The sequence below is a fragment of the Pinus tabuliformis genome, chromosome Q, assembly GCF_031772625.1.
Source record: "Pinus tabuliformis cultivar Carrire ecotype Pingquan chromosome Q, CPIR1, whole genome shotgun sequence".
Lineage (NCBI taxonomy): Eukaryota > Viridiplantae > Streptophyta > Pinopsida > Pinales > Pinaceae > Pinus > Pinus tabuliformis.
In genome coordinates, this window is record NC_142296.1 from 1,220,474,122 (window position 1) to 1,220,486,255 (window position 12,134).

A 12,134-nucleotide genomic window follows, 5' to 3' on the forward strand; every position below is an offset into this window, starting at 1 on the left:
TCTCACTAGTCAACACCAAACCCATCGCAGGTAAGTGACGTAGGAGCGCCTATGCCACCTTGGGTAGGATTCCCTCCCAGTGGGAAGGGAAGACTCACCGTCCAAGAATCCATTGGAGAACATATCACCCAAGCTCAAGAAGGATAACATCATAGATTGTCCTAAGTAACCAAAGGTATCATCATCAAACCATGAAGCACGTCTATGAGTCTACAAGATTCCTGAAATAGAGACATATTCGGCAAGAGTGGATCGAACAAGCCTTTGTAACAAAAGAGCTTATAAGCAGGGAGGTTTTTAGAGCTCTTCATCTAAGACACTACTGTTGCATGTGGTTTTTCACTCATTTTCTGCACCTTCTTTCCCTTGTTTTGACCTTTATGTCCTTCAGACCTACGCCCTTATATGACCAAATTCCCCATTTTCTTACTTTTTTTATCCATTTTACTATCATGTTGCTTTACTATATTTTACTGAATAAATGTGAAGCTTTATTTAATTTTTAGGCTAACTAGACGAGCATTGAAGAAACATGTCGAGAAGTTTATCTTTTTCAGGTTTTGGCTTGCAGAAGAAAACAGGCAGTAGGACTTAGTTGTAGGAAAGGGTAGAACAGTTTGTTTTTGCACCCTGAATGCTGTTACATATCGTTGCTACATACTAGGTGTTGTTACATGTGGCTGTTGTTACAGGTTGCTGCTACACATCGGTGATGTTACAGGTCGCTGCTACACATCGGTGTTGTTACAAGTTGCTACTACACATCGGGTGCTATTACACCTCACGTGGGTCCACCGTTACACCAATAGTTCTGTATTTAGTTATGCCACGTCAGCTCGAACCATCATTTTCTAAATACTATTGCATCAAAGCTAGAAATGTGGGTACTATTCCACATAACAGTTGTCGATAGTAGATTGTTTATTTTTGAGGCAACAAGACTCAAGTAGTTGTAACTAATGTATATTTATTTAGCAGTAGATTGGAACTTCTTTATTTTTTGGATTAGCATGAGAATCAAAGATGTTGATCTATTTCCTAATTTTCAAGATGTGATAGTTATAAAAGACTCAGATTTTTATGTATCGGGGGTGCATATAAAAGAGTACTGTTACTCTGTTCCTATAACTCTTGAACTTATTTTAATATCAATTGGCACAATGATGTTGTTATTGCTTCTCAACTGATCCTTTAATCACTTTTTGTGTCTTCCTGCACCCTACTAAGGAGGAAGGGCCTTCCTCTTTGGTAGGGATTGCAGCAATTAGGTAGTGTACATTTTAGTTCAGTTTATTGATTTATAGTTTCTCATTGTTACTGCACATATCGTGGATTTCATTTGTTTTTGTTTCTATTTATCTTATGCTATTACATAGAGTTAAACAACAAAGGAATAGTAACCAACTGCAATATATGTTAGCTCTAAGTGTGGCGCGCCTCTATTTCAATAGCTGTGCAGTTTGATTTGATTTTGTAGATGGTTTTTATATATCTACATACATGATTGATTTAGTAAACTAGATCAACGATACCTTTTACAGTTTTTCTACAATTTCTTATGCTTAGCTGAAGTGTATCGGCACATATAGTGTGAACTCCATTGAAACAACAAGACCTACCATGGGTTGACAATTAATGTTGTAGTCTGAGTTAATTAAGGTTGATAAAACAACACCACATTTTAGCATCGTTGATGGGGATTGCAAGTTGATGATTCAGTTAGCCAAGTTGTTTGTTTAATATAGAAGTGCTCCGAGTCCACACCTACTAGGCGATAAGACGAGAGGTAAGAACCTGTACATCGCTCTAACATACCTGGGTGGGCTCACTTTTGTGATCATTAGGACACTTAGGACATCTTTATGCTTTGATTAATGTGTCTTCAGCTCTTCAATTTCTAGGTGGTAAGACGAGAGGTAAGAACCTGCACATCGCTCTAACATACCTCGGCAGGCTCACGACTGTCGAAGGATGAGATACTTAGAGTTTGATTTGATACACATAGGGTCCATGTGTGTACTTTTTAGGACTTACATCGGTACTAAAATCACCCCCACTCTAATAAGTCACAGGAATTATGGGTCATAAAAAAGAAATGAAGGGTGAAGATTTGGGAAGGAAGACAAGGCTGCATAAGGTTGTTACTCCCATAGTGAAATTAGCAACCTATAATCCCTCCATCTCAGGACCATATCATTCTAAGGCCAGCAATCATACCTTCAATATCAAGGATTTGATTCATGAGAAGGAAAGGGAAGTGAGTAGCCACAATTTGAGGACCAAGGGCCAAGGGGAAACCAAGGGGGAACATTAGACACCTGAGAAGGAAAAGCACTTAGAGACTTATCAATATCCAGTTCCAAGTAGTGCGGTGAAATAGCCAACTCCAGGAGTATCTGATGCATTAAACGCATCTGTAGAACCATCACAAACGTAGCTGGAATAACGTCCACTATAGGAGATTAGAAGAATTAATCATGAGGGACAACAATGATAACAATGCTAAAATAGAAACCACCACTACCACTTTTGAATTCCCAATTGGGAATCTTAGGGGTGGAGCTCCTATGAAGAATATTCCTCTATCATCCTTACCATCCTTTCAGGGGATGAATATGGAAGATCCGGATACATTTCTATTTCAGTTTGATGTCTTGTGTAGAATCTATGATTATATAACAAATGCTCAAAAGGTAAAATTATTCCCTGCTACCTTAAAAGGGGCAGCCTTGAGATGGTTCATGGGATTAGGCCTTGCTTCCATTTCTACATGGAATGATATGAAGGAGATGTTCTTGTCAAAGTACTAAGAATATTGTAGGACCATGGACCTAAGGGAAGAGATATTTAGAATGACGTAGAAGGAGGAAGAAAGCCTAGAAGATTATGTGGAACAGTTCCACTACAATTTGCAAAGATCTAAACATAGTGATTTAGACCTGGAAATCTTAAAGACTATATTCATAAGAGGAATAAGGGACGATTGCCTTAACACCCTGAACCTATTATGCAAGGGGGATATATCACAAGATCCATTTGCAGAAATTATCAAGCTTTGCCTAAGATGCTATCGAGGATCATCTAGAGGAAGAAGAACAATGCGGGATGCCTTTGTTCACATACAAAAATCCAAGTATGACCAATAGTGACTGATTGATGGTTATTTTTCTTTTGTCCGTCGTAGGTTTTAGAAGAGAGGCATATTGTTCTCTTCACTGTATGCTTTTCCCACTGATGAGAACTGACCCATCCTTAGTCGCTTTCATGCAAAAAAAGGACTGTGAGAAAATGATTGTAGTGTGGAAGATTTGAGAAATTCCTGCCAATCATGGTTCGACACTATGTTTTAACGGATGTTGAGTATGATGGGGATGTTGACAAAGTACAGTTCCAACTTCACCAAGAGTACATTTTATGCTATATGCAATGGATCCTCCGTAACTCATTGGAGAATTAACAGAATGAAACAATTGTTGGAATACACATTAGATATATATATGGCAAGGATTCTGAATTTGGATGCCCATTATGGGAAATCTAGACCAAATGATTTTCACATATAATGCTGGTCGTCATGCACTATATTTCATCTTTCATTGATAGCACTATATAGGTGGATATGCATCTTGAGTCAAAATGATTACAATGGCAATCCACATTCAAGATCACAAGTCCACTAGATGAATGGAGACTCTTTTTCTAAAGTTGGGGAATCTCTCAAGATATCACCAAAATATTCTAGAACAATAAAGCCCATGGCATATTAGTGTTTCCTATAATAGTCCCATAGTATTATGGTGTGGCTTTAAAAATTTGTAAAAAGAGTATAATTTTAATCATTAATCTTAATCATATATATATCTAATTCACAAAAGGTGTGTAATTTTAATAATTATTTTTTATCATATCTATATCAAAACACCTGACATATTGATGTTGCCTATCATTGTCACATAATATTATGTTGTATATTATTTTTTACTTTAAAATTTTGAAAAAAAGGTGTATAATATTAATCATTAATCATGATCATATGTATATCTAATTAACAAAATGTGTGTAATTTTAATCATTAATCTTGATCAAGATGGCAGTCCACATTCAAGATCATGAGTCCACTAGGTCCACTAGATGAAAGGCGTGTAATTGGGATGGCAGTCCACATTCAAGATCATGAGTCCACTAGATGAATGGAGACTCTCTTTCTAAAGTTGGGGAATATAAGTTATCACCAAAATATTCTAGAACAATAAAGCCCATGGAGTATCAGTGTTTCCTATCATTGTCCCATAGTATTATGGTGTGGCTTTAAAAATTTGTAAAAAGAGTATAATTTTAATCATTAATCTTAATCATATCTATATCTAATTCACAGAAGGTGTGTAATTTTAATAATTATTTTTTATCATATCTATATCAGAACACCTAGCATATTGATGTTCTGTATCATTGTCACATAATATTATCTTTTATATTATTCTTAACTTTAAAAAACTGCAAAAAAAAAAAAAAAAAGTTGTATAATCTTAATCATTAATCAAATAATCTTGATCATATGTATATCTAATTAACAAAAGGTGTGTAATTTTAATCATTAATATTGATCATATCTCTATCTAATTGATAAAATCATATCCAATTAATGGAATAATAAGGAAAAACTAAACAGAATCTTTCTACGTCATTAACAAACAAATTTACAATCCTCCCTTTTTGAGTCATCGCCTAGATAAACAATTATAGAAAACGACATAGATATAAAATCAAAATATGGGTATATTGATTAAGTCAATTCGTACTATGAATCAAATGAATATGTCCAATTGCATCACATCAATATAAGTCTAATTCTATTGAATTAATATAGATTTTAACATATCCTAAAAAAATGCACATGGAAAAGTCAAAGGAAATTGAGTGATGAATATTTTGTTTAACATAAAATGACCTTGTGTCTTGTGTTAAGTTTTGGTATTCCATGTGAAAATACAAATAAGGAAATTATTGAGTTCCAATGTGCACAATCTCCTTTCTTTTATTTAATGATATACTTAACAGGAATCTAGTGCTATATTGGATTTATAGGATGGGTACATTTAGCATGTTGCATAGCTTCATTGCTCCAATTCTCCTATAGGCTTGATGCTTTAATGTAAGTCAATTTTTTCATAAGGATGGTACCACATGCACTAATAATATGGTGCTACATTAGTGTACCCATTATCCTTGATGAATATGCACAATTTGTCTTCTCCTTTCATTTTTTTATTTTCCTTCTCAAAAAATAATAACTTATTGAATGATTTCATTTAGTATTCTTGATAAAACCGTGACCATATTGCACTTTTGATAACATGCCAAATTTCCACTTAATTTTCCCTTAAAATACCATGTTATTGAAATCTAACTAAATTTGGCATTCATTCTAAATAAAGGACTATGTAAGGTGTTAATTAGGTTCATCTCGGGTGGTTGGGAGGAATGATTTTTATCATCCCACACACTTTCAATTCCTACAAGTGACGATAACTTGATTTGTAAATTATTCGATCCTTAATTTTGAATATATATAGTCCCTTTAGGATATGGAAAGTAAAAATCATAAAACAAATACTTAATCTTGTTTCAATTGTAAAGGTCAAGTACTTAGAAAATTACAATAAAATAGGCTAGCTACATGAGATTCTCTCCCTACAACACATGGAAACCAATGGGTTTTATTTGGAATCGAAATAGTTATGAACTCCATTTCAAATTTTTGTGTCTTTACCAAGGAGGTTTTTCATCCTATGAATAGTATAATATTAAATCCAATGTATCTCCTAGACCCTATTGGTAAGCTATTTGTGTGCAATTTTACAAACTAGTTTCTCAATAGTGGGCTAGAATGTGTAATGTACCTATGGAGGATAACATGTGGTACCGAGGGAGGTACCTAAGGGAATAATGAAATAATATGTTCATAATCATGCAACATTCCCTCTTGGTACTTGTTGGGTAATAAATAGGCCCACTGGGTAGTTTAAGGAAATAACATAGAAATAAAGGCTACTTTCCCTACGCACCTAGAAATCCTCGTAAGAAAGTATAAATATATGAGTATAATTGTATTGAGATATGTTGAATTTTTATTTTTGAATAATTCATGGCTTCTAGAGTGATTTATTCTATAAATGCTATTTGATATCGTTACCCTACGTTAAGGGCTCCTCTCTATATTCTTGTCTTGGTGTGAATTTTTTAATATTTCTAAGATAAGGATTATATTTTATCTTTTAACTCTTTTATCTTTTATCTATAAGGATGAGTATACAAATATAAGGAAGATATTATTAAAGGAAGTAGGTATTGTAATATATCCTTCTATACCCTTTAAAAACATGCACACTAAGAAAGTAATGATTTCATGTGAAATATCAAGTGTACTTGTGGAGAGTGTTTCTTATAGAATATTTAAACTTCAAAGTGTAACAATACGAATATGATATGTGGCCTTGAAGTATATTTGAAGTCTCTAATGTTTTATAAGAAAACAAATAAAATTCCACTATTTCCTACCAATGGAAAATGGTATAGTTAGTTCACCAAACTCTATTCTACTTCTTCAAAAATGCATGAATTGATGAAGTGGTTTTTCTTTCATTTTAGGGATAGATGAGATATCTTCCACCTGTACCATAACTACATCTCGTGCATGGTAAATTTCCTACATCGCCTAATTTTCATTGCACACATCTCATGTCTAGTTGATTACATCAAGCATAGATGTTTTCTATGAGGCCCATTGAATAGGTCCCTAATACACGGATCCCACATGTACATGAATCTTGGTCCCGTGTTGGGTTAAAAGAGTAATTATTGTATATCTCAGACTTCCTATATCACTAACAAGGATTATAGAGCTAAAAATTCACCATGTTTCCTTCTATATGACATCTCCCATTTGATAATTAGCTTCAAGCAATCCACAATATTATGCTCAATCTTAATGTGATGCCAATAATAAATTTGTTAATGTTATGGATAGTTTCTTATAGTATGATCCACTTCATTATAATTATATTATAGTATGAGAGGATTATTTTCATCATTATACAAAGCTATATTAGCCCATATCCCATAATTAACATATTCAACTATAAACTAGTTCATTTGAAATTACTTTGTTATCATAGATAATGTGCAACATACCTCTGGAAGAAACCATTCCTATGATGAAGGAAGCAGAGTTGGCGGGGGGAATCCCTTGTGGGTAGAGTAAGAGGTGAAAAATTCAACATCAGAAATATAAGAGATTAGGTAGACTAAAACATAAACGCCATGGTTGAAAACCATCCTGAGGTTTCAACTGGCCCCCTGAGTGGATCCAAACTAACTTCTCAAATCCTTAAAAAAAAAGCAAAAAAGGTCTCCAAAAAGTTATGGAGAATAGACTCAACTCACATATTATTTGAATTATGGACTCCTTTATTTGATGCCAATAGAGATAGAATGGATATTGTCCTTATCTGGGTAAGTTTCCCGGGCCTACCATCTAGCTATTGGGATGATCGATTTTTCTATAACTTGGATAAATCTTTGGGAACTTACCTAGATCATGATTCATCTTATTAAGAAATAGGAGATATGTCCATGGGTCATATTTTAGTCAATATTGATCTTTGAGAAGTTATCTCATAAATAATTGATTTAGGCAAAGACAAGGGTCGACTAGAGGCTTTGGATACTAAATGAATCCCTTTCATATTTAGGAGATTGTACAGTTATGGTCATCTAGAAAAGGAGTGGAATGTTTCTCTTCTCAAGTGGCCTTAGAACGATAGAACAATTAAGAGGAAAAAGTAGGAATTTATGATACCTTCTCTTGCTAAGAAGATGACTCAGGTAGAAGAAAAATTAGAGAAGAATCAACATGAGAACATTGTCATGCAAACATTATCTTAGATGATAAGACTTTAACCATGAGTAAGGCTAATGTGTGAGGATAGATTCTGTGGATTCAATACAAGTGTTGATATAAGGATCTAGTCTGACGATCTCTTCAGATAATTCTTTTATTGACCCTCCCATTTTTTTCTTGATATTTCCTTATCTAAGACTAGAAAGAACTAGCCGAAGATATGTTTAGAATAATAATTGATACTTTTATGGTCACATCTCTTTTCCCCACTATGGCTACCTATATATATCCCCAAGAATTTAATGGGAATTCGTTGCTGATAGTTTCAACACTAAGATGAATTTCAGGCAAAGTGGAAGAATGAGATATTTTGTACAATTTACGCTCTTGCTTGATTTTCTATAATCGAGAAGGTTTGGATGGGGGTTTGTGTAAGATTTATATTTCCACACAGGGAGGGAAATGGAGGGGAAGAAAATAAAATATGATAAAATATAAGGAAAAATCTCATGCGGAACTTGTTGCAGGCACTCAATAGTCCATTGATGATGCAGGTAGAGAAGTAAAAGCCCTAAGTGATGTTTACAAATGAAAGTTATTTTCTTTTATTTTAAAATTTTAACAAGTCTCTCTAAAAATAATTATCTTATAATATTAGTACAATTAAATAGTCAGGTTGTAATTTTTCTTCGGGAGACACTAGGGGACAAGGATATCTCCTCAAATTTGTTGGAATCTTTATTTGGTGGTTAGAATTTCATGGGTCTAGATGTGAGGGGTATATTAGGAGGTATGGCATTGTGATGAAATATTTAGAATATAAAATCCATAATTCATGGAGTATTGAATCACAACAGGGAAATAAATGTTTTCTGAAGATTTGGGTTCCTCCTTCACTATCATCAATGTTTTTTGTCCATACCTAGTTAGGGTGGATTTTTGGGATATATCATTTGAAAAATATGTGTTTGACTCTAATTATTAGATAATTAGAGGGGGTATAAATGTAACCCTAGGAGCATAGTAATTTTGGGGGCCCAAGGTGAGAATCGATACCTTTGCATAATATTTCTCACACAAATTAAAAAGTTGTAAGCTAGTGGATCTTGAGCCCAACAAGTTAAAACCAACATGGAGAAACCACTAAATGGATGAAGAAATAATTGAAAAAATAATAGATAGGTTTTTAGTTTTATAATCTCTTATTGAAATGATCCATCTAGCAAGGAAATGAACTCGTGGTTAAAAGAAGAGTAATTCGTCACATTTTTTAAAACTCATTGGAGGGAGTTTGATCTACTGGAGAGTGTTTTTGTAGCAAATCAATTTGAGGAAATATTAAAAATAATCAAAAAAATCTCTATGGATAGGGCCTTCAAGAAAAGGAAGTTGGATGAATAAGAATCATCTCATATTGAGATGGATCTTTAACAATATTCAAATAAGAGTGGGGAAGGTTTTACAAATGATGAATGTAGAGATGCTCTTTTGTGAATGGAAGCTAAAAGAAAATATATCCAAGAGGCAAGGGAAGTGACCTAGAAGTTGAAGAGCAGGGCCATTTGGTTCTTATGTGGGGATGAAAAGACAAAGTTTTTCAAGCTTGTGCCAAAGAAAAGAAAATTTATAGCACGATATGTGTTAGGTCCCTATAATACTAGGGATGCCCCATTACTATTATAGTTGTATCCCTTATTAATATTGTTGTGCCCCTATTGTCCCCATATTGTTACTACTGTGCCCCATAGAATCCCTCTATTATTATTTTTGTGCCTTTATATTTATATTGTTAGGTCGGCTTGGTTATATTGTGACCCCTTAGACTCCTATATATAGAAAGGAGGTTTTTTCATTTGTATCATCCAAGAATTGTTCATTTCTGTAGTGTAAATGAGGTTGTCTCCTCGAAGAGGCTGAATTATAAGGCGTTCAACTATCTTTTCTATCTTTTTGTGAGCTAGTTTCATAACATTTGGTATCAGAGCCTTGAATTCCAAGATTTCGCTGCTCCAAACAGGTCATTGTGGAATTTGCGCTATAACTTTTTTCTGTGACGTTTCAGACACTAAAAAAAACCCATTTGGGTCAAAATCGTTATTAACCTTAGGTTTGAATTTCAGAGCTTTTCGTGCTATATTTGCAAAGATATGTTCTGAGGAAGTTTTCCTTTTTGTAGACTCCCGAATTTCATTCCAAACAAGTGATCTGGGGAAAATCTTTATAACTTTGGTTTAGAGCATTAGACTGAAATTTCGTAAGAAGTTATAGAAAGAGGACGGACTGTAATTTCCTGTATCTATTTTTTAGATACTAAGGTCAAAATAGTGACACGTGGCACTATATACAAGTTCACTCTTCTGGAAAGGTCTATAATCAGGTCATCTTGGGAGATTGTGCATAACTCTGCCTTGGAGAATCTAAATTCGATCAAACTGGTGGTATTGGAAATAGGACACAAAGGGCTACTGTAGGTCACAATTATAGAACTAGATGATCCAAAATTACAAAGATACATCAGATTCAATATCGAGCTCCTACAAAGTGAAAAAAGGTGTAGTTTTTTTATTTTATTTTAAATTTTGCATAAGCTTGGTTTGAAAAATTAGTTTGAAGGAATTCAAAGGGCATAGTAAAGCATTATTGTCGGTAATTGATGCCCCGAGGAAAGAAAATGCAAACACCTAGTAAGCAACCTGAAATCTCTAACATGACTCATGAAGAAGAGGAAGAAATGCAACATGATATATCAAAATTATGAGACCAAGTGCAACAAATCTCATTCGCACAAAAAGTAACAGAATCTAAGATGGATGATTTAAAGAAAGATGTAGAAGCTAAGATGTATGGCATGGAAGATGGATGGTTTAAAGAAAGGTGTAGAAGCTAAGGTGGATGGCGTGGATGATAAGATGGAAGAATTGAAGATAAATTTAAATAAGCTGCTACAAGAAATGGTCACTAATGGTGAAAGGGTAGTAAAGGAAACTCATGATGAGAACAAAAGAAATGTTAATCATGATTTCATAGACTCTAATTTTGGATTGAAGACCCACCATATTCCAAAAATAGATATGAGGAAGTTTGATGGCAAGGATCCCGCAACATGGATACTATAGATGGAGCAATTTTTCAATCTCAATAATGTGCAAAACACACAAAAGGTACGTATTGCAACTTTATATTTGGAACCAAATCAGTTTTTATAGTATCAATGGCTTTGCTCTCATAAACAAATTGTCACTTGGGCAATTTTTACAGAAGAAATGACAGCACACTATGAGGATACAAAAAGAAACACCTTTTTTAGCAAATTGATAAGTCTCAAACAAAAGGGTTCAATGATGGAGCACATTGAGGAGTTCCAAAAATTGAACATAAGGGTAAAAAATATTCCAGAGGAGTATAGGATTGATGTGTTCATAGGGACTTTAAAGGATAATATCCAACATGATGTTCAACTTTGGGAACCCGATTCATTACAGAAGGCATTCAAGTTAGCAAGAAAAATGGAAAGAAAAATTATGGCAACCAAGAATCCTACCACTCACAACTGTAAATATGGGAGTGCTGTTGCCCCTAGCCTTCCACAACCTATAAGGTTGACACCACAACAATTGGAAGAAAAAAGGGAAAAAGGGCTTTGTTACAGTTGTGATAGCAAATATACTAAAGGTCATAAGTGTGCTGAGAATAAATTATTCTACATAGATTGTGAAGAGGAAGAAGAAAAGGAACAAGAAAGGTCAAAAGAAGAGGATATACTCCAGGAACAAAGCCTAGATAAGGAAGAAATGAATCTGACCATATCTTGTAATGCATTGGCTGGAATTACCACTCCTCAAACCATCAAGATAGAAGGACATATCAAGAAGAAAAAGGTGTTAGTGTTGATTGATTCAGGAAGTACCCAGAATTTTATTCATTGTAAGATAGCAAAAGAATTGAATTTCTCCCTATATCCAAGAACAGAGTGTCAAGTGATGGTTGCAAATGGAGGAATGATAAATTGCTCTGGAAAGTGCCATCATATCAAGCTATCCATGGGAGAATATGTATTGAATAGCCCAATGCTTTCCATTCCAATGGGAGGTGCTGATGTTGTACTAGGAGTCCAATGGCTACAATCCTTGGGTACAATAGCTTTTAACTTTCAAGAACTTTTCATGAAATTTTATGCAGAAGGAAAGGAAGTTGAATTAAGGGGTATTGCAAGGAAACTGGGAAAGATAATTAG

General features: G+C 34.2%; 1 pseudogene; it reads right to left on the reverse strand.

Annotated features, from left to right (window-relative positions):
* Window positions 1–2,346: 2,346 nt before the first annotated feature.
* LOC149224174 (WAT1-related protein At2g39510-like) overlaps window positions 2,347–12,134 on the reverse strand; it is a 155,502-nt pseudogene continuing 145,714 nt past the window's right edge.